Source organism: Sycon ciliatum, chromosome 1 (assembly GCF_964019385.1).
Source record: "Sycon ciliatum chromosome 1, ocSycCili1.1, whole genome shotgun sequence".
Taxonomy (NCBI): domain Eukaryota; kingdom Metazoa; phylum Porifera; class Calcarea; order Leucosolenida; family Sycettidae; genus Sycon; species Sycon ciliatum.
The window spans coordinates 6392562-6413838 of record NC_088643.1 but is presented as its reverse complement, the minus strand read 5'-3'; the positions used below and the strand labels follow the sequence as shown (position 1 = coordinate 6413838).

General features: G+C 45.2%; 2 long non-coding RNA genes across 2 annotated transcripts; both read left to right on the top strand.

Moving 5' to 3' along the window:
• Nucleotides 1–756: 756 nt before the first annotated feature.
• LOC135806806 (uncharacterized) lies at nucleotides 757–5418 on the top strand. Its single transcript, XR_010551286.1, has 3 exons — nucleotides 757–958; nucleotides 3481–3539; nucleotides 4085–5418. It is a non-coding gene; the product is annotated as an uncharacterized LOC135806806 (long non-coding RNA).
• A 10697-nt stretch (nucleotides 5419–16115) lies between these two features.
• Nucleotides 16116–21277, top strand: LOC135806805 (uncharacterized). Its single transcript, XR_010551285.1, has 3 exons — nucleotides 16116–16322; nucleotides 17994–18063; nucleotides 20894–21277. It is a non-coding gene; the product is annotated as an uncharacterized LOC135806805 (long non-coding RNA).

Below are 21277 nucleotides of genomic sequence, written 5' to 3'. Positions count from 1 at the left end.
GTCAGGTAATTCGCGAACCACTTCTTCAAAGCTATAAATAGAAGAAGCCTCGCACAGTACAACCATTTTTTGTCTGGCTAGGTGAAGTTTTTAAAGCAAAATCTGAAACATGTCAAAGGAATATCACTGACTCGGAGACAGTGCGCAAAGCGCTGCATCGTCTGCAAATTGCGACTCCGTTATCTCGGTCTCCAGCAGTTTCGATTTGTCCCACCGATCTCCAACAACTTTCTGTCCGTTGCGGTAGCGCAGAGTTACAACAGGCGCAGTCGATCGGGAATGCCACGAGGCGACAACCGAACACAACCGCACCCCGGCCTCCATGCCGTCGTGGAGACTCCGGAATAAGCCGGGCATATGCTGCGGCACACCAACTCTCTCCAAAACCAGCCACTACGCATGATGGGGAATTGAGTCGTACACCTTTCTGAGGTCGACAAAAAGGATGTACAACTAGGAGGAATATTTTAGCTCTGACATTCAAACACGTTTTCTGATGTTCATGGTCATTCCTCACTTTTCTATTACTGACCATATCAGGTACATTGTGGTGTAAAACCTCAATGCCCAACTGTCAACGTTCAGCGTTTTGATTTTGTATTGTTGCATGTACAGAACCAGTCAGGGCTGGACGAAGGCGGTGTTGGAAGAAGCCAATGCTCAACGCTACTGTTCTCAGGCACCTTCTGTCCGACAACCTCAGCAGTCAGAAAGTGATGATGAAACTGGCTATCTACAGTCAGGAGACGGATTTCGCATTCAGGAAAAGAATGCACTTGGTGAATATCACGAGTTATTGAGTGAAAGCTCTAACAACCTTGACCATCTCGCCTATGATGTGTGGTTCGAGTCAGTTCTACCTTGCCTTGATGTCAGGTCAATTTTCCGCCTTTGCGGAGTTTCCCGGAAGCTACGAAAACTGTTGCTGACGGAGCAGACATTCAAGGCTATCTGTGTGGTAAGTAATGGGGAGAGGGGGGGGGGGGGGAGGTGAGAACTTGAAGAATGGTGAAATGTACACTTGCAAGAAATGATGTCATTGGTTTCATTCCTCTCGTGGTTGGCGCAAATTGCTATATCATTTCGTTTACGTAGTGTACGTTTTTAAAATCATTACTTCACCCCCATCAAAGCTGTATTATATATACAGCAACTGGGTCATGCAGTTTCCATAGTAACCTAAGAATTTCAAGATGAAGGGAGAGACAAGGCTTTCGGCACATAGAAATGGACGATCTGAATCTGTCATAAATTATTGTACTCATGGGATATCGCCTGTTCACCAAAAACAAGTTCACAGAAGGACAGTTCGAAGAATGACGTGTCTTCGAAAGACGTTTCACAGCATGCATTCCACACCGACAGACCGATGCACAGAAGACCTGTCTCACCGAAACCAGTTACACAGTGCAGCGTCAAATCTAAAAGTCAATTCACAGACTGTACGCCACGCCCAACGATTCCGTCACCGACACAGGCAATATTTCCACACGTACATTTCAGTAGAAAGACGCAGAAGCGCGTGAAACCATAACAGCAACAGTAAGCAGGGGGACAACAATGACAACATCAAAACAATTAAAAAAATTCATAACCGCAACCCCTGCTGGCATGTTTGCTCGCCACTCTTGTACTGGTCTCATTAGCTCTTAGGCCGCCGATGTAGTAAGTTTCAAAGTATGTCAATACTTCCTCCGCCTCAGGAGGAAAGTCAACTTCCAGTGACTCGAAACACTCGGCAACGTCTCCCAGCCGAATGAACGCAAAAAACAAACAAAAAAAACCCAAAATTCGACGGGTTCACACAAACGCAAAGATTCAAATAATCATGATGTATATCGATAGCATTAGCGGCATGGTTTCGGTGAAACGATTATGCGGTGAACTTATTATTCCATAAATGATTCGAATGCGATATAATTACATGTAACTATAGCGATGTCATCGGCGACAGGTTTTCGGTGAAACTGCTATTCGGCGGAACTGCAATTCTGTGGACCGAATTTCCGTCAACATGCTGTAGAGGAAGGGCCTGTTTTCTGTGAACCAGATTTTCGACGAAATGACCAGTCACTGAAGCTGGGTGTCCCGACAGTTCACAAAAACCCAATTCACAGAATGACAGTTCACCGAACGACAGTTCACTGAATGACATTTCACAGACTACCTTTTTGACGGTTTACCGACCATTCACCGAACGACACTTCACCGAAAGACACTTCACCGAAAGACAAATCATCGAATGGACAATCCACCGACTGGACAATTCATCGAAAGACACTTCACAGAAAGATATTTCACCGAATGGCTATATCACCGACAAGACAGCTCACCGAAATTCTACTTTAAAATAATTGTAATGACTGGTTTGTAGTCAGGCTAACTAACTTCACTGGCGCTCAGTTTTGCAGGGCTGAAATGCTGGCACTGACGTACTGGCGCTGGTTGCACGTTATGTGGCAAATGCAGTACATGTACAGTCAGACGTCGCATAACCAGTGCATGTGTCAGGTTTGCGTGCAAAAGTTACTACATTTCCACGGTTAAGTTGTGACCAAAATGACCAAAATGGTAAGCACAAAAATTGCAAAGATGGAAGAATAGCTCTGAAAAGCAGCGAGTTTTTACTGAATTAATCCCTTATTCCAATCATCACCACTGGTAAGAGTAAAACACTGTGTTAGCTGGTTGAAACATCAACAGTATTGGGTTCAATTTAGTACGTTTTGGGTGTAAAATATCAGTACATTTGAAAATTCAAAATTCTTAAACGTTGGTTGTGGAGTAATTGCAACATGTTCGCTGCTTGTCTATTGTTCTTCATTGATCTGCTCACCTCTGTACACAAATGGAGACCGCCTCGATAGGCTTAATGGCCTCTAGGTATTCCTTGAAATATATTTAAAAATTCAAAATTCTCTCCGTCCTTCTTTATTTTTTCTTTCTTTCGGTGAAATGTCTGTTCGGCGAATTGGCCGCTCGGTGAACTGTCCTTCTGTGAGTTGTGCATTCGGTGAAATGGGCATTCTGTGAACTGGGTATTCGGTGAGCTGTCGTTCGGTGAGCTGTCAGTCGGTGAACTGTCGCTTGGTGAATTGTCGTTCAGTGATATGTCGGGACACCGTCTGTGAACTGGGTTTTCGTTGAATTGGGTGTCGGTGAATAGTGCATTCTGTGAGACTGGCACTCTGTGAAGTGTCATTCTGTGAGTTGGGAATCTGTGAAACGTCACACGGCGAAAATGGATTTTGTGAACTGTCGCATAACCCTATATCTGACACTTTGTGAAATGTCTTTCCGTGAAACATACTATGAATGGTCGTTCTGCGAAGGCGTATTCGATGAACCGTCCAGAAACCAGAACATTCACTTGATCCGCAGTGTTTTAAGATTTTTATGAAAATAAATCAATGTTATACAGTGTCCTTTGAAGTATGATTGCTGTGATGCTTCATTCTCTATTTGGTGTTACATGCACAGCGTCGCTACGGAATCAGCCCATTGTTGGATTCGTCATACATTGACACCAGCAAAACTTTGTATGTGGCCACCGCAGTTCTAAGACTAGATCCGATTATGTGTGAACAAATCAACAAGCATTGTCTTTCTTCTATCAAATTGGATACTATGCAGTATGGAACTTCTTCCCCGATCCCGTTTCTGCCTTTTTTGTCTTCCAAAATGGGAACGTTCAAAGTGGAGAGTTGCTTCCCTATGTCAATGCATCTTACTCCCTACTTAGAAGGTTTGTTAGTTGTAGCAGCCGCAACTGAACACTTACCCAAGCTGCAGATAGAAGATATTTCGCGAACACATCCCCAGCAGATTTCTCATGAATCAGACTCAGGGTACAGCGGCAATGATCATCTCGACAGACTGAGAGACCTGTCGTTAAAACGATGTGGTTCTCCGGAAGTCTATCAGACACTTCTTATCAAAAGAATTGCAAATGCCACTTCGAAAGTGATTCCCCTCCTTCAGTATCACTATCGCGCTCAGAGACTTCTTGAAGTAGTTCGGGCATTGTCAAAGATAAATGAGCATTTCCCTTCACTACTGCAATACCTGGGTTTGTTGTGTACAGGAGCAGATGCCCAGAGTCCTGATTTCTTTTTGACATCGTCATTGAGCGCCTGTACGCGGCATTCCACATTGCAGCTGTACGTCATGAATCAGCTAGAGTTATCTTTGGAGGACTACTTCATGGTTTGCCTGAGGTACCGCAAGCTCAGAGATATGCAGGGGATCACAACCGAACTCGGATTGACACAATTCTACTCAGGTTTGGGCAAGCATCTCAGAAACGTGTTGAGTCTCAACCACAGCGACAACTGTGACAACCAAAAGGATCTGTTGGAACATTTTACAACGTATGCTGAGGTGATTGACTGTTAAAATTATAATCTAGTTCTTAGTACATACCATGTATTCAAACCACCAGAGTGCCAGAACTGCTGCTGTTGCATATCCCCGAGACTAAAGACTTGGCAACATCCCGCCTGCGCCTAACTCGTACGCTATGGTTCCCCATCTTTATCCTCTTATGTTCAGGCTGCCCGTTTTGGAGTTTTGGAACCATCCGTTGCCTGATGGTCATGACTATGTGAAACTCGGAATGCCATTGAACCCAACTTCCCCTTTCTCTCTCCTGTGTGTAGTCCTTAATACCATTGATCCCTGGTGTATGTTGCTAAAATAATAATAATAATATGGACCCGCCTGTGTGGATTCACAGGAAGTGTGGGCTACAAAGTCTGAAGAGAATGTTGGACAGTCTCTGCTGGGATGACGACTACACCATAGCTCAGTGGTTAGAGCATCGCTAGCTACAAGCGAGGGTCCCTGGTTCGAGTCCTGGTAGTGACAGTCAATTTTTTCTTCAGACTTTTCCCGTCTTTGTTTTTCCTCGTGGTAGTTGAAGTTGCCCGCCCACCCTCTCTGGTGTTTATGTGGGTCTTCCGCTGTTCTTCTTGACATTCTATGCCAACGTGTGTGGCTTATGATGATGCCATACACCGGTTATTACATACAATTTCTTGCTGTCTCTATTCTTGGGTCCGACTGGCAGCGGGGCAGGAATTAATGAAATAGAAAGGTTTTTTGGCCGAAAGGCGTGTTTCTCCTCTAGCACGGATGAGGGGTCGCGGCTAGGAATGTAGGGAGTCATTGTTTTCAGGCGCTCCCCTGCTGCCCAGTCACCCATGCTCACCACTGGCCATGCTGTTTCACTTGATTTTGCGGCCTTTTCTCACGCTTGCTGGCGGTTCTTTGATGGATTTAGATTTTTTCGGCGTTTTATCTATTATGTGGCTGGGAGTGTGTTTTTTGCTTCTACTCATTTCTGGAAAACCACTACGGTGGTGAGTGTGATTGCTCTGGTAGACCACTACCCCATGTACTGAACAGTTGCTTTGTGAGTGAAAAACAAATCATACGGGGGTCTGGCAATGATCGCTAACCAGAGTTGCTCGTTATGTTGCGTAGTACTGTAAAAGCCATTATTCTAACGAGGCGCATATACAACGATTTCTTTAGTTCCGTATTTCCACTGATGATCGGAGCGTGAAAATCGATTTTGGAAACACACAAAACCAAACCTTGAACAAATTGTCAAGTTGCGTGGTGATGTCAGCGGCATTCATACTTTTCATAGCTATTATTTACAGTATTCTCTTTTTGTTTTTTGAATTTTCAAGTCATATCTTTTTGACGCGTACTGGCAGATACATGTACATGTACCTGCTATACAGCACCAGTAATTTTTACCAGCTAGCTGGCCTCTGCGTACACCGCAGACATAACCCACACACAACAGAAAAATACAGATCACAGTAGTACAGTCAGTATCGCCTATAGCGTTGGTGTTTGATTTTGAGCATTTTATCAGTATAAGCGATATATCACTATGACCGATACTGCATGCAATGTATGCGAGTGGGGTGTCAAACGACTCAGCGCGCCGTGCACATACATGTACGCACTACATACATGTACATGTACAATGTCATGTACATGTAGCTGGCTGTAGCTCATGACACACAAAATCAGGATTTCCTCATGATGGAGGCGTATTTTGGCAACTTGTACAAGCAAAACTCACCAAACCACACTCACTGGACAAGTTCTTCACGAACAAGGAACACCATGTTCTACTCTGACATCGCTTGATTTTACATCAATCACTATAACTGATGCAAAGATAGTGTAATAAACGTCTTTTGAAATATGAATTTGATCACTATAGGCGATATATTACTATAGACGATTATTACTATACGCGATAACTGTGTATACTTAGTTATGGCAAATGAAAATGAATTTGAGAAATTGATCACTATATCCGGTATATTACTATAGCCGCCAACCTTATAGGCGATACGGACTGTACTAGTACATGTAGTGTGGTCTTTGCTCACTCACGGTGGAAGATGGAAGAGCACTTAGCGTAGTGTATACATGAGCAAGAAGAAGGGCATGCCACCTCACACACATATACATGTAACGTTGCACGTAGGTACCAGACCAACATGATGCAAAAAGTGAACCACTGAGGTGAATGGAGCCGCCGGATAATTAACCAGCCCGAAGCTGGCGGAAAAAAAACCAGGACCCCGGCGGAGGCACATCCCTGAGGAAACACCGGTTAGAATATCCCCATCAGATAGATGAAAAACGTAGCCTGCAGGACCTATCCAGAAGTGAGAATAAAGGGGAGGGCGGGTGGTAAACTACACGAAACGAAAAAGACCACGATGAAGAGAAATGTTTGAGAACTATGACAAAAATCCAGCTGACGCAATCCTGGTGCTGTAACTATGGTGAAAGTGCTGGCAAAAAATACATTTTTCGTTTCATTCGCTACGCTCAGCCAACGAAAAATAACACTTTTTGCCAGCTAGCTGGCCTCTGCGCACACCGCAGACACACCCACACACAACAGCAAGATACAGATCACAATAGAAGTGTGGTCTTTGTTCATTCACGACGGAAAGGATAGCCGACCCGATAGTCACTGGTGCAGTATAGCGCGAGACACCGACAGCATGACCTTGAGGGAATCCTCCACATACATGTACATGTACATATGGATGACTTCCAACCCCCAACCCCCCTGCCGCTGAAGAAGGCGCTCTGGCACGCCAGCATTGGACGCTGCCGTTGCTCCCGCCCCCCTCCCCCCGAGCGGAGACTGTGCGTGCCCTACCCTGCGGGGTCTTCACTTACGCGGGCGAGAGCCATGTGAATCAATTTGCGCGCCCGGGCGTATGTCATCTTTCCCCGCGGACATGACTGGTGGGTTGCTGCGGAGACCTTGCCAAACAGAGGTTGAGCGGATACATGCCGTGCTCTCTCCAAGAAACCCTCTATGACCGACACAGGGCATAGTGTAGTACCCTGCTGCTCCAGCTGGCTCACCATGACCACATCGTCCTGGCGCAACTGGTCATTCTTGAGTTGTCGCAGGCGGAGGGACATATGCGTGCCGCAAATGGAGACATCCTGAGGCGTGAGGCGTTGCAGATCGTCCCAGCGAAGCAGAGCAGTAAAGTCGGGGACAAACAACGCTGCTGTTTGCCCGTCCTGCAACGGGGCGGTAGGGGTAGCCAGTGTGGCGACGACCTTGTTGAACACCACCGACCTCAAGGGTGAGCGGCGACTGATTGGTCAGGCACAAAGACGTCTTGCAGCAGTGAGCAATTGTCTGACCACGTTATGTTGTGTCGGTTTCTGGCAATCCGCCTTACAATGCACCCAGTGCAATGCCGCTACAGATTGATTTATTCCCGTAGCTATGCAGAAGACGTTACTTCAGTAACGTCTGGCGCTAGCCAGGGTCCACACAGCTTGGTGTGTTTTTGTTTGTTTGTGGCGGACGGACCTTCGTCTGGCATTATCCCGTATCTGTCCCGTACCGTACCGTACCATCAAAGACAGCCGGCCACAAACTGCTGGCCACAATTTATTTATTTATTTTATCGTCTCCACTTCATGGCACATAATAATACATAGCCAACACAAGAAAGGAAGGGTGAATCCAACCACGGAAAATAGCATTAAAAGAAGAAAAGGAAGGGAGGAATCAACGCTGACACTCAGCACGCAATGCACTCCTCAAGTCAGACAGTTCTGGCATAGCACAACGCAAAATGCGTTCATCCAGTAAGACAGATACAACAGGACTTGTCCACCAACAAACTGTATGAGAAGTTTACTCATCCAGAAACACAGCTTTACAGCACAGCGCACAATGCCTATTGTGCTTGTCAGTTACACCAGGAATCATCGCCGACACTCAGTGCACGATGCACTCGTCAGGCAAGACCGTTCCAACATAGCATAACGCACAATGCGTTCAGTAAGACAGATACAACAGGACTTGTCCGGCAACACACTATGCGGAGCACACTCATTTCAAAACACAGTTATGCCGCCAGCTCACAGTTTGCCATACAATAAAAGCAACATATCTGGATAATCACTGGCGGCACGCCACGATCCGTCCGCTGGCCTCGAGATCTCGCGGCTGGCGACGGCTGAATGCACAGTGACAGCTGCGGCGGTAGGCTACTGTACAATGTAGGCACTGCAGTGGTCACTGCTTTTGCTGGAGATGGCATGGTTCTTCGTCCTGCCTTTTTTGCGTGTGTCATCACCAGCATCCAATCATCTACACGATATCCCATACTTTTCCTCCGCAATTCTCAGAAGTCTGTTTCATGTGTATATCAGGGTCGCGCAATGGTCGATAGATGACATAGCGCCTTCCTGGTGTCTTGCACCGACCTGGGGCTTGGCGCTGTCCTTGGTTGCGAACAGTTCGATTTTTAGTTCAAACTGTTGTTCGCAGCATTTTTTTGCTACGAGTACGAGCGAGGGTTTTGTTTGCTGGAGTTTGGGGCGGGACCCGTTTCAGACAATATCCTCAACTCCTGGATCTTGTCCTGTGGGTGTTGCAGTTTCAACGGTCAGTTGGACGGCGAAGACGGCGATTCGGGGGACATGGGGGGAGCCAACGACGATGTGATCGGAGGGGATGTCAAAGGCACTGAGAAAGACAGCTGTCCGAGGGCCTGCGCGAACCAAGCTGGCGGGGAGCCCGCAAGCTCCGGGGAATCCACCATGAAGGGATCCGGAGCAGGTCCTTGCTCCTCGACGTTGCCTGCACGGATACGCTTTGGGGCCGTACCCACAGCTCCAGGTGAGGCGGACCGGGTCCGCTTTTTTCTGTACAACTTACAGCCTGTTTTGACCTTTTTTGGGTGCAGTCCTGTCACTCGAGTTGAACCTTGGTGTGAATGTTGTCGCCTGCTGGCGTGGTGACCATTTGATTTTGGCACCCAGGAGCACGTGACCGCTTGTTCAACCATGTTCGATTGGGAATTAGGGGCGAACGCTGCATCGCAGCCTTTTCGGACCGAAACCAGTCGAATCAGCGTCCAATAGACTACAACATATGGGCCAATCGCGGTCATCCGTGCTTTTATAAGAACGAAATGGCGCTTTTAGTGACATTTTGCATACAAATCCCCATCTCGTACGGCGCAGTCACCCAGTTTCGGTGGAAGTGCGCGAGTTCGATTGGGATTCAAGTAGGAAAGGAGCGTCTCAGCTTTCTTGGACCAAGACCATTCGACTCAGCATCCCGAAGACTACAACTGGTGAAATGTTGATTTTTGCATTAAATTCCCCTTTAAGTATTTTTCTTCTACGCTTTGGCCTTGATCCAAGACGGCCTTCTTAAATCGACTTTTCCAACTTTCAAACTGGCATTATAGGGAAGTGTGAGCATAATAAGTGGCATTATATCCTCATATTATGAGCATTGCCTTTAGCATTATCGCAGCAAATAACTAGCATGACCCGCCCATGCCTACCGGCGAGTTTCGACTTCTCGTCAAGCTCTTCCACGGACGAACAAAAATGCAAACTACAACGAAAAGAGAAAGACCACGATGAAGAGAAAAGTTTGAGAACACTGACAAAAAAACCAGCTGACGCAACCCTGGTGCCGTAACTATGGTGAAAATGCTAGCAAAAAATACATTTTTCGTTTCATTCGCTACGCGCTCAGCCAACGAAAAGATAACACTACTGTATCCTGCTACGTCTCGACTGAAAAAATTCTTTACGCCTTTCGCCCTTTGTGAGCCGCCCCATACTTGAGTGCGTTTATAAGTTCTTTTAGACTACAGCCTAGTACAGGCTGTTCTCAGTTTATTCCCCAGCATCATACCCTCTGAGAGTTTGGCGGTCTTCCTATTCTCAGTGTGCTCCCCTGATATTCATGGTCGCTGGTTTGCACCTACATCTTGCTGTTGACTGTGCTTGAACGTCCCCCCCCAGTGTCTGGAGATATGTGGATTTTGTAGAAAAAAAAACGTGAAACCAGAGTCGCAAAAAAGGGACTCTCTCACCTTCTCGCTCACTCTCTGCTGGCTTTTGAACTGTTCCATCACGTGATCAATTACAGTACTCGAGGCAGCACACTACTTGCACCTCCAACCAATGCAAAGACGATGTTAAGTAGGTGTTGGCGGATAATGCCGGCATTATATCGAGCATTATACACCACCCGGAGCATTACGAGCATTATAAAGCATTACGAGGCTACAAATGGCATTATACGACGTTCTACATGACTGCATAGTAGATCTACACACATCGTCATGTACAGATTCGTATCGGCTATAGCGTTGGTCTTTGATTGGCAACATTTATTACTATACGCGATGTATTACCATGATTACTACAAAAGTAGTACAAGCGATAGACCACCGCACACATCATGCATGGTACCAAACAGATCGTGGCACGCAGTGCCAGGCCCAGTATACTGCATGCAGTATACTGCTAGCTTAGTAGCTAGCTTTGGTCCAGCACAGTGAGGCAACTCTCGCAGAAACTTCCGGTCCCGGAAGTCTATCTTCGGCCAGCAACTAATTACTTACTTTTTGAAGATCCAGGTAACAACGCCGAACCAACGAAACAAAATGTGAGCCAGCATGGAACGGTGGAGGTGCACACACGCACACATTCCAGACCTTACCCGGTTACCATCCACAATGTTACAAAAAACATTTTTCATCGAAGCAAGAGTCCATGTCTTTGTCGAAGAGTAACGTTGGACTTTCACCGGACATTGACCATTGTGTAAGACTAGCAGCCAACGCTGATGGCTGACACGCCGCGATGCCGTTCTTTGGATTGGGAGGAAGCTGGGCCTCCTCCAGATGAGCTTTTGGCGGAATCCTCTGATGACAGTGACGTCGTCGAGTTGGAAACTGCAGATCCTGCCGCGATAGCGAGGAAGCGGTTTTTTCAGAAAACAGCTACTACCAAGTCTGAAAATGTTTCCAAAAGGACGCGAGTAGCTCATGGACAGAGCACTGAAGTGGCCATCAGTGCCGAAACACGGGTGCGGAGCCGCTCAAAAGCGACTGTGGCAAGTAAGTGTGCCTGGCATGCCATACAACATTGTCAGGGAAGAAGAATATAATCATGTCCCATATTGCTACCGCGAGACACAAACAAGGAAAGTCCCGTTTGGAGAGGGAAACTCAGAGGCAGAGAGCGGGTCAAGGAGTCCTTCTTGGCGTATCAGAAACGACTTGGGAAGGCTCTAGCCGGCACCGGTCTTACTGAGGCCGTTAGTTCAGCCGAGTGTGCGGCGGATCCAGATTGTGCGTTCTGTGTTGCATAGCACGGGTGCAATATTATAGCGTTTTTCTTAGCCCGATACTGCAAGGTTCAGAGTTTATATTCCATCCGGCGGAGCATTATCAGCATTATTTGGAGGATTATATGGCCTTTTGTGGAGCATTACTGAGAGAATTGTATCCCATATTACGGAGCATTATCCGCCAACACCTAATGTTAAGTGCAAAAAAATATTTGCGAACCACGGGATAATTCAGCAAAATTAGTAAGCAGATGTTCAAGCCTTCAGTTCAACTTACCGTCCGTGGTAGTAAGAGACTTCGATCCGTCTAGGTGAGCTTCTGCCGAATTCTGCAGCCTCGTACTAGTTAGCAGAGAATTTGACTTTCAACTACGACAATCAGTGTATTTATTTTATTTATTTATTTATTTATTTATTTCACTCAACTCGTGGTTTATTATTATTATTATTTATTGCAACATCTCAAGACTCGGCGGAAACACCGGCCAATGTTACGAGAGTGGGTGATTGCCAACCACGGCGATAAATAGAAATACGTTCATGACCAATTGGCACGCAAAGTGCGAGAGAGGGGTGATAGCCAACCACGGCAAGAAAAGAAAAGAAAGGAATATAGAAAAGAGAAGAAAGAAGGATAGACAAGAATCCAGCAATGAGATCCTATCGTACTACATTATGCGATCGGAGTGCATTTTTAAAGCTGGAAAGACATTTTGATGTCTTAACATGCTGGGGAAGTTGCAGCCAAAGGCTGTAGGACAAAAACAGGGGAGAGTTGGTAAATGCGGCTGAATTAGCACGGGGAAGTGAGAGACTATTACGAGTGGACCGGGACAGAGAAAACCAATCGAATACGGAGAGATGAATGGGAATTTTACCTAGGCGAACTCTGTGGATCAAAACGCAAAGCTGCTGTTTGCGATTATCTTGCAGTGGCTGAGTATTGCTGATACAATAGAGCTCAAGACTAGGAAATAAACGCTGCACGTAATACAATATTTTAAGAAGAGATTTATGTTGGATTTCAAGTTTGTTCACAAGATGTTGACTTAGACTACACCAAGACTGACATGCATACTGGAAAAGAGGTAATAGATACGAGCGATAAAACATAGAACGGCATGTATTTGGCAAATGAGAACGATGAGGATATAGTATGCCGAGAACACTACTAGTTTTCTTGCAAATATAGTCTACATGAGGAGCCCATATTAGACAGTCGTCAATAATTATACCAAGGTGCTTATGTTCATGGACAATTTCTATGGTCGATGAGCTGCCAGAAAATGATAAAGACACATTACAGAACTGATCACTAGCACCGCTACAGAAGAACATCACTTTGGTCTTACTAGTGTTCGGTCTCAGCTTCCAAGTCGACATCCAAGAAATGGTGGAGTTTATCTTTTTCTGGGGGTCATTGACTAGCAATTGCTTGCAACTACTGGAAGCGGAAACTGTGGTGTCATCGGCGAACAGTGAAACATTAGGGACACACATCGGTAGTAGGCCTTGGCGGATAATGCTCGAAAAGGTGGCAGATTCTGCTTTTTTTGCACAAAAATTGGCAGAACCATACAAACCTTATGGCGGGCAATTCATCGAATTCTGCTCCATTTCTTTATCCACATACCAAACATGCATGAAACTTACCAGAAAAGTACCGAATTCTGCCAATTTTTCTGCTGGCATTATCCGCCAAGGCCTAATCGGTAGATCATTGACGTAGACTAAAAAGAATAGTGGCCCCAGAATGACCCCTGTGGCACACCAGAATTAATTGCCTGGGGAGACGAGAGGGTGTTGCCGACGCGTACAGCCTGTAACCTGTCAGTTAGGTAACTTTCAAAGAAACAAAGCAGGTTACCACCAATGCCTTAGGCACCCAACTTGGCAATCAGACCTCTATGCCAAACAGTGTCAAAGGCTTTCGCCAGGTCAAAGAAGCATATGCCAGTATGTTCTTTCAAATGTATTTGCCTAGCTATAGCGGGAAAGCAACAACATCAGTAAATCTAGAGAAGAACAGAAATATGTTCAGTGGAAAAGCAAGCCTCGGAAACTACTAGTAGTAGTGTTAGCTACTGATACTCGCTACAACTGAAACAAATCTCTCCCAAAGCCTTTTATACGCGCCAATAGCCATGCTGTTATGTAGGAGTGACTGACAGGAGACCAAGAGCCGATCGTAGGTTAATGGAAAGCCCTACACACATCATCCTCAAAGCAAGTGGTCTCTTCGCTGCAAATTCCTATTTCCTCAATCCCAATTTCGGCTAGGTTGCATCATTAGGATTAGCCATTAGACATCAGCTATCACAGTGATGTATCCTAGCCGAAAGGTGGATAGAAATGATACGAATTTGCAGCGAAGAGACCACTTGCTTTGAATATGGAGTTTGCAGGGTTTCCCATATCTCTTTGTTCTACACCAGGCAACTCATGCAGGTTCGTACTATCGTTGTGACATCATCGCGCTCAAGTGCTGTGTACACCGCTAGGTCCCCATTGAGTGATTTTGCGTGGCTACTACTACTCACTAGTAACAGTAGTAGTAGTACTAGTAGTAGTAGTCGCGTTGGAGTAGTGGTGTGATTGAAAAGGTCCAAGTCCTTAGCTGATGTGTCACTACGAGTCTTGTAGTTGATTCGCTACCATCGTACATGGATGTCCGTCCTTGCAGGAGTCCGTCGAAGAGTCTTGCCGCAGTAGCTACGTGTATTTACTAGCTTACAAGAGCTCAAACAGCCGAGCTTTCCTTTCCAATTGCAATATACTCCCCCTTTCTAGATTTACAGTTGTTGTTGCGGGCCAGCAGCAGTAATTCTCGTAACTGATGGTCGCAATCACTCCGGACGCTGAAATACAAGGCGGCAGAAGCTCACCCAGACGGATCGAAGACTGACTGCCACGGACAGTAAGGAGACCTTACATCTGTTTACATTTTTTGTTGCGTTCCCACATTGTTCGTAATCATTTTCTACTCCGAAACAATGGTTCGTCGAGTTGCTGGTGAATGAAGCACCAGTTGAATGTGTCGTCGATCAGCGCTAACACTATCAGCTTGGCTCGTCAAAAACATGTAGTTGTGGGGAAAGAAAATCGGATGTGCAGTTTATGTGTTGTCAGTACAGTCCTAAGCAAACTGATTTCTTTTTGGCAAAATTTAATGACACAAACTCGGCTCAAGGCAATTACCAAGAAACGTGAAGACATTTTAAAAAGGATGGAGAAGATACGACTGGAACACAGAAGTTGAGGGAACCGTATGTGAACGTGTCTTCAATGAAGTTAGCCAGTATTACAAATTGAGGTTTAACGGACCAAACAATTACCGAGTCGCTCTTGAGTCTTTAGAGAGCGCATTTGGGTAATTTTGGTCGTCGTGTGCACGTCAAATAAGGTACTTGGTACATAGAAAGTCGTTCGCTTGTCGCGCAAGCCAGTTGGTCGCTGTATCCGTGCATGGAAAAATGGTCGTTATAGGCAGGTGGTCACTAAAACCAGAGGTCGCTTACACCAGATTTTACTATACTCATATTAATGAGCAACCAAAAGAGTGGGCCACGGAAAGAAAGCTATTAATGTCATGATGTGATGTAGTGATTCAAAGATGATTGGGAAATGATTTGACCTTCCTCTCGAGCGGTGGTTCCGCTTTTGGAAGTTGCCATGGTGCTTTCCGCTCCTTAATGAGTAAGTAATATACATGTACGTGAGATGAGAGCTAGTATTGTAAGTTCAAAAGAAATATGGCCACAAGACAGTAATTGAGATAATAAGCCAATGGCAGGATTTGTAAACAGGGCATAAACGTTCAGTTGATCATCAGGTTGCAAACATGCTGGCAATTCAGAGTGGGAGAGTGCTAGAGTGACTGACAGGAGGCCAAGAACCGACGGTAGGTTAATGGAAAACCCTACACACATCATCCTCAAAGCAAGTGGTCTCTTCGCTGCAAATTCCTATTTTCTCAATCGTATTTTTACTGACAGGTTGCATCATCAGGATTAGCCATTAGACATCAGCTATCACAGTGACGTATTCTAGCCGAGAGGTGGATAGAGATGATATGAATTTGCAGCGAAGAGACCACTTGCTTTGAGGATGGAGTTTGCAGGGTTTCCCATGTCTCTTTGTTCTACACCGGGCAACTCATGCAGGTTCGTACTATCGTTGTGACATCATCGCGCTCGAGTGCTGTGTACACCGCTAGGTCCCCATTGAGTGATTTTGCGTGGCTACTACTACTCACTAGTAACAGTAGTAGTAGTACTAGTAGTAGTAGTAGTCGCGTTGGAGTAGTGGTGTGATTGAAAAGGTCCAAGTCCTTAGCTGATGTGTCACTACGAGTCTTGTAGTTGATTCGCTACCATCGTACATGGATGTCCGTCCTTACAGGAGTCCGTCGAAGAGTCTTGCCGCAGTTGCTACGTGTATTTTCTAGCTTACAAGAGCTCAAACAGCCGAGCTTTCCTTTCCAATTGCAATAATATTATACTCCCCCCTTTCTAGATTTACAGTTGTTGTTGCGGGCCAGCAGCAGTTATTGTCGTAACTGATAGTCGCGATCACTCCGGACACTGAAGTACAAGGCGGCAGAAGCTCACCCAGACGGATCGAAGACTGACTGCCACGGACAGTAAGGAGACCTTACATCTGTTTACATTTTTTGTTGCGTTCCCACATTGTTCGTAATCATTGTCTGCTCCGAAACAATGGTTCGTCGAGTTGCTGGTGAATGAAGCACCAGTTAAATGTTTCGTCGACCAGCGCTAACACTATCAGCTTGGCTCGTCAAAAACATGTAGTCGTGGGGAAAGAAAATCGGATGTGCAGTTTATGTGTTGTCTGTACATAAGCAAACTCTTTTCTTTTTGCCAAAATTTAATGACACAAACTCGGCTCAAGACAATCACCAAGAAACGTGAAGACATTTTAAAAAGGATGGAGAAGATACGACTGGAACACAGAAGTTGAGGGAACCGTATGTGCAAGTGTCTTCAATGGAGTTTGCGAGTATTACGAATTGAGGTTTGACGGACCAAACAATTAGCGAGTCGCTTTTGAATCTTTACTATCCACTTGATTGTATTTCAACCTGAGCTTAGAGGAGATGATCGGCCTAAGTGTAAATGCTAAGCGACACTAGCTGCTGATTGGGACCTTATAGCCTTTGTATATGTTTGAATCAAGGAGATTGAGGCTAGTTTCGAATGCCCAGTCTTCCTGACATATCCGAAGGTGCGATCTTCTTTTCTGCCCGTAAAAGAGGGCACTTAACCCTGTTGCAGTCAACCTGGCCAGCCAAGAGGGCCCAGGCCCAATAATTTTGGTTAATTTTGGTGCCGTGTGCAGGTCCAATATGGCACTTGGTACATAGAAAGTCGTTCGCTTGTCGCGCAAGCCAGTTGGTCGCTGTATCCATGCATGGAAACACGGTCGCTATAAGCAGGTGGTCACTAAAACCAGAGGTCGCCTATACCAGATTTTACTATACTCATATTAATGAGCAACCAAAAGAGTGGGCCACGGAAAGAAAGCTATTGTCATAATGTGATGTAGTAGTTCAAAGATGACTGGGGAATGCTTACAACGCTCATGTAGGAGGACTCAATGTAGAGATTTATCGATGCATTGGGGGCTCCTAGTGTACTAGTTTTTGGTCGATTTCACAGAAAGCTTTTGAGTTTTGAAGTTATAAGAAATTTAGTGTAGATCGGTCACTTCTTGGACGACAACTATACCCAAATGGTTTTATTCCACTTATACCTTTACTAAGTTTCTGCGAAAGAAAGAAATTATCTCAGATATATTCATGTACAAGTCTCTCTCCCTCTCTCTCCATTTTCACCCATCCTTTGTAGGTAGGTTCCCTTTCGGGTGGCAGGGGGGGGGGGACGCTTTTGAAGGAAACCTCAAACAATAATACATCTCAAAAATTGCCAAAGAATCATAGTATGAGTTTCAGGTCTAAATACAAGCCACAGAACAGTGTGCATAAACAAGCTACAAACCACACACAACAAAGCAAAAAAATGGCTCAAACTTCGAAACTCACCCTGCTGTTTACCCTCCAGACAGCTGGAACTATGAATTGAATGCAGAAAACAATCATCAGAAACCAAAGTTCCGTTTAACTGTCGACTTAAAGCGTTCATCAGTATGTAGAATAATATTAATCGCTTTGCTAAGATTGTGTGTGCATTAAACCCTTTGTCAAAATTGTTGGCGTGAAGAGTTTTTCGAAATTAATCAGTCATTCGAAATGTACATAAAACAGCCAATTACGGTGTTGTTTGCCTTGCTCTAGGTTGGTCAACTGGCGGATTGGGCTATAGCTAATGCGATCAAAGGCCTCAAATTTGCAAGATGAAGATCAGGTGAGTCAGGGTAACTCTACTCTTGTGATTGGATGCCTTCCAAGACTCAGAATATGCATGACAAACATGAATGCAGTGTTATCAATTGTCATATGTTTCAGGGAACAGTTCAAACTGAAAACATTTCAGAAGAAACATTGATTGTCACCACCAGCACTCAAACCAGGGTTGTTGTTAGTTCTGTATTTCAACTGCATGTTTGTGCAGTAGTGTACCCAGATTACTCAGGCGTGAAGAGGGAGTGCTCTCAAATCTGCTCTAACGAAAACTTCATAATGCGGCACAAATCGAGTTCGTGTAGTTTATGTCTGGTAACATCCACTGATCACGTGGTAACATCCTCTGATCACGTGGTAACATCCACTGATCACGTGGTAACATCCACTGATCACATTCTAACATCCACTGATCACGTGGAGACATCCACTGATCACACTGCAATGTTTGCCGGTTTGCTTGCGTGCATTTGCACCGCTGCTTGAGTTCTTTGCGACACTGCACACCCATGGCCAGCTTATAGCTTTGCAAACGACAAGCTTGACGTCAAACGTATCTTCCACGACAGTCACGGGTAGCCAAAAATGGTGTCGTTCCTGGATGTCCACGACTTTTTGGTTTCTTTTCGTTTCTTTCTGTTGGCTTCACAGCCAAGTCAAATGTTTTGTTTGCTCCAAGCTCGTCTTAGCATCAATTTTCACTATCCATCCCTTTTATAGTACATGTGTCCTCTTTTATGATCCTGTGGGACGTGTCACGCAGCTTGATACGTGAAAAGTGGATTGTGAGCAACACTGGCTGACACTCAATGACGGCTTTTAACAAATATATTTCAGGAAACGTATTTCAACGTGTCGGTCATAAAAAATAGCCATCATCAGGAGTGAACTTGGTATGCTGGCTACTTGGGTTTAAAAATGAGCAGAGTTGCGAGCAGATAATAATTCACCCACGCATGTACTATGACGAGGGAGAAACGAAGTTAACAAAACACAAAACATCCCAAAAAAATGTTCGGAAATAGCACGATACCCAACAACTCTAAGGGGGCGTTCAAAATGTCTTCATCAACTGTTCGAACAAATTTTAAAAGAGATTAGTTGAAGTGTCCCATTAGAACGGTTTCTATCATTTGCGCCTATCATTTTAGAGTTTTTCAGGAGAATTGTCAAGGCGATGATGTCGTCCGATCAGATCAACCATCTCCACGTACTACGTGACGTAGCTAATCCAAACTCTTCGGAACTAATCCACCTCTCCCATCGGATGAGGTTGTGGAGTTTCGAGGAGTTTCGAGGAACTTCGTTTTTCTGAAGAGGCCAATAATAAGGCCACCTCTTCAGAAAATCGAAACTTTTCGAAAATTCAAAGGTGACAATTCGAACGCGCCCTTAATATGCCACAGGCGCCAAAACAGACAAGTACATGTAACTTACAACCTTCCTGAAAAAGATTTTTGAAAACCAGTGATTGAGTGTCAGCCAGTGTTGCTCACAAGTCAAAACCCACTTATGTATCCTCTTACTAATGGTACTCGGGCAATTAATTGCTGTCTTTGCATTGCTTTGCACCCCTATTGTGGGTGTACAGTGTAGAGTGGTTGCACATCTTGCCAAAGCGGCGCAGACCCCCGAGTCGCATGACGCAGGGTAAAATCTTTATTTCAGGATTACCCAAAGGCGGTAGGCGGCCATGTTGGAGGAAATGCAAGCTGAGGCATCTTAGCAAGTACATCAAAGAAGAGTGAAGCGGGTGGGCTTTTTGGCATTATTTCTTGCTCTTGTTTCAGAGAAGAGGATTGTTTGTAGTTGAAACCTGCGAATATGATCAGTGTGGAACGGTCAAATCAGACTGCTTCTACTGTTGCGGCAAGGGCGCCTAATGAAGTACAAGTGCGGAGTCGCGATCGCAGGTCGTCAAAATCTTACCTTACGCTGACAAGCTGGATCAAGTACATGTAGTTGCAACGCAAAGATATCTGGACAGAATTTCGGCCCTAAGCTTGGCGCACTGCGTGGATGCAAAGCGGTTGCTCCTCTTGTGGGAGAAGTCGTCTTTGTGTCATACTTAGTGATAGCTACTGGCTTCTCTACCAAGAAGGACTTCAAACCTATAAATAAAAGAAGCCTCGCATACCATAATGGACTTCTCGTGTTCTCTGGATGGCAGTCGTGAGTCAGTCAAGTGTCAAGCCGTCGGCGGAATAGCGCGAGCTCCAGTGTAGGAGGAAACCCATTCCTAAAACAAATCATCGCCAAAGTCGCAACCTCTATTTTGTACCCGCATAGTATAACCATTTTTTTGTCTGGCTGGTTGAATGAGGTGAAGTCGTTCCAGCAGAATGGGAAACATATCAAATTGATGTCACCAGGGCTAGGGTGAGCGATACTAGCCATGGTGACAAATCATATTGCCGTGCTACCAAAAATATTGTGCCCTAAAAGCAACGTACCCAGTCCACGTTGAACTGATCAAGCAAGCCAGCAGGCTTATCGCCCAGGAAATGACTTGGTGCACAGAACATACCCTCGCCGTATCCGAGATTATTGTCTTTCCCTTGATTGTTTTCAAGAGTGTAAAATAATGTTACTGAGATGTTTCAGTGTGACCAAAACAAAGCATGTGCGAAACAATTATTATTATTTTTTAGCTCTGACATTCAAACACGTTTTCTGATGTTCATGGCCATACCTGACTTTTCTTTTACTGACCCTATCAGGTACATTGTGACGGCAAAAACACAAAACCAAAACAAAACCGAAACAAAAACACCTCAATGCTCAACTGTAAAGGTCCAAAGTTTAGTTTTTCTATTTTATTATTGCATGTACAGAACCAGTCAGGGCTGGACGAAAGCGGAGCTGGAAGAAACCAATGCTCATCCTTACCATCGTGAGTCACGTGCTGTCCGACAACCTCAGCAGTCAGAAAGAGATGCTGAAACTGGCCATCTACGGTTAGAAGACGTCACCAATAGTAACGAGCATACTCCTGCGCATGCGGCGGACTCCATGGACGGATCTAGTAACGAGGAAGAGAATGCACCTGATGAACGTCACGAGTTAGTGAATGAAAGCTCCTACAATCTCGACAGTGTCATCTACGATGTGTGGTCCGAGTCATTGCTACCTTACCTTGATGTCAGGTCAATTTTTCGCCTTTGCGGAGTGTCCCGGAAGCTACGAAAACTGTTGCTGACGGAGCAGACATTCAAGGC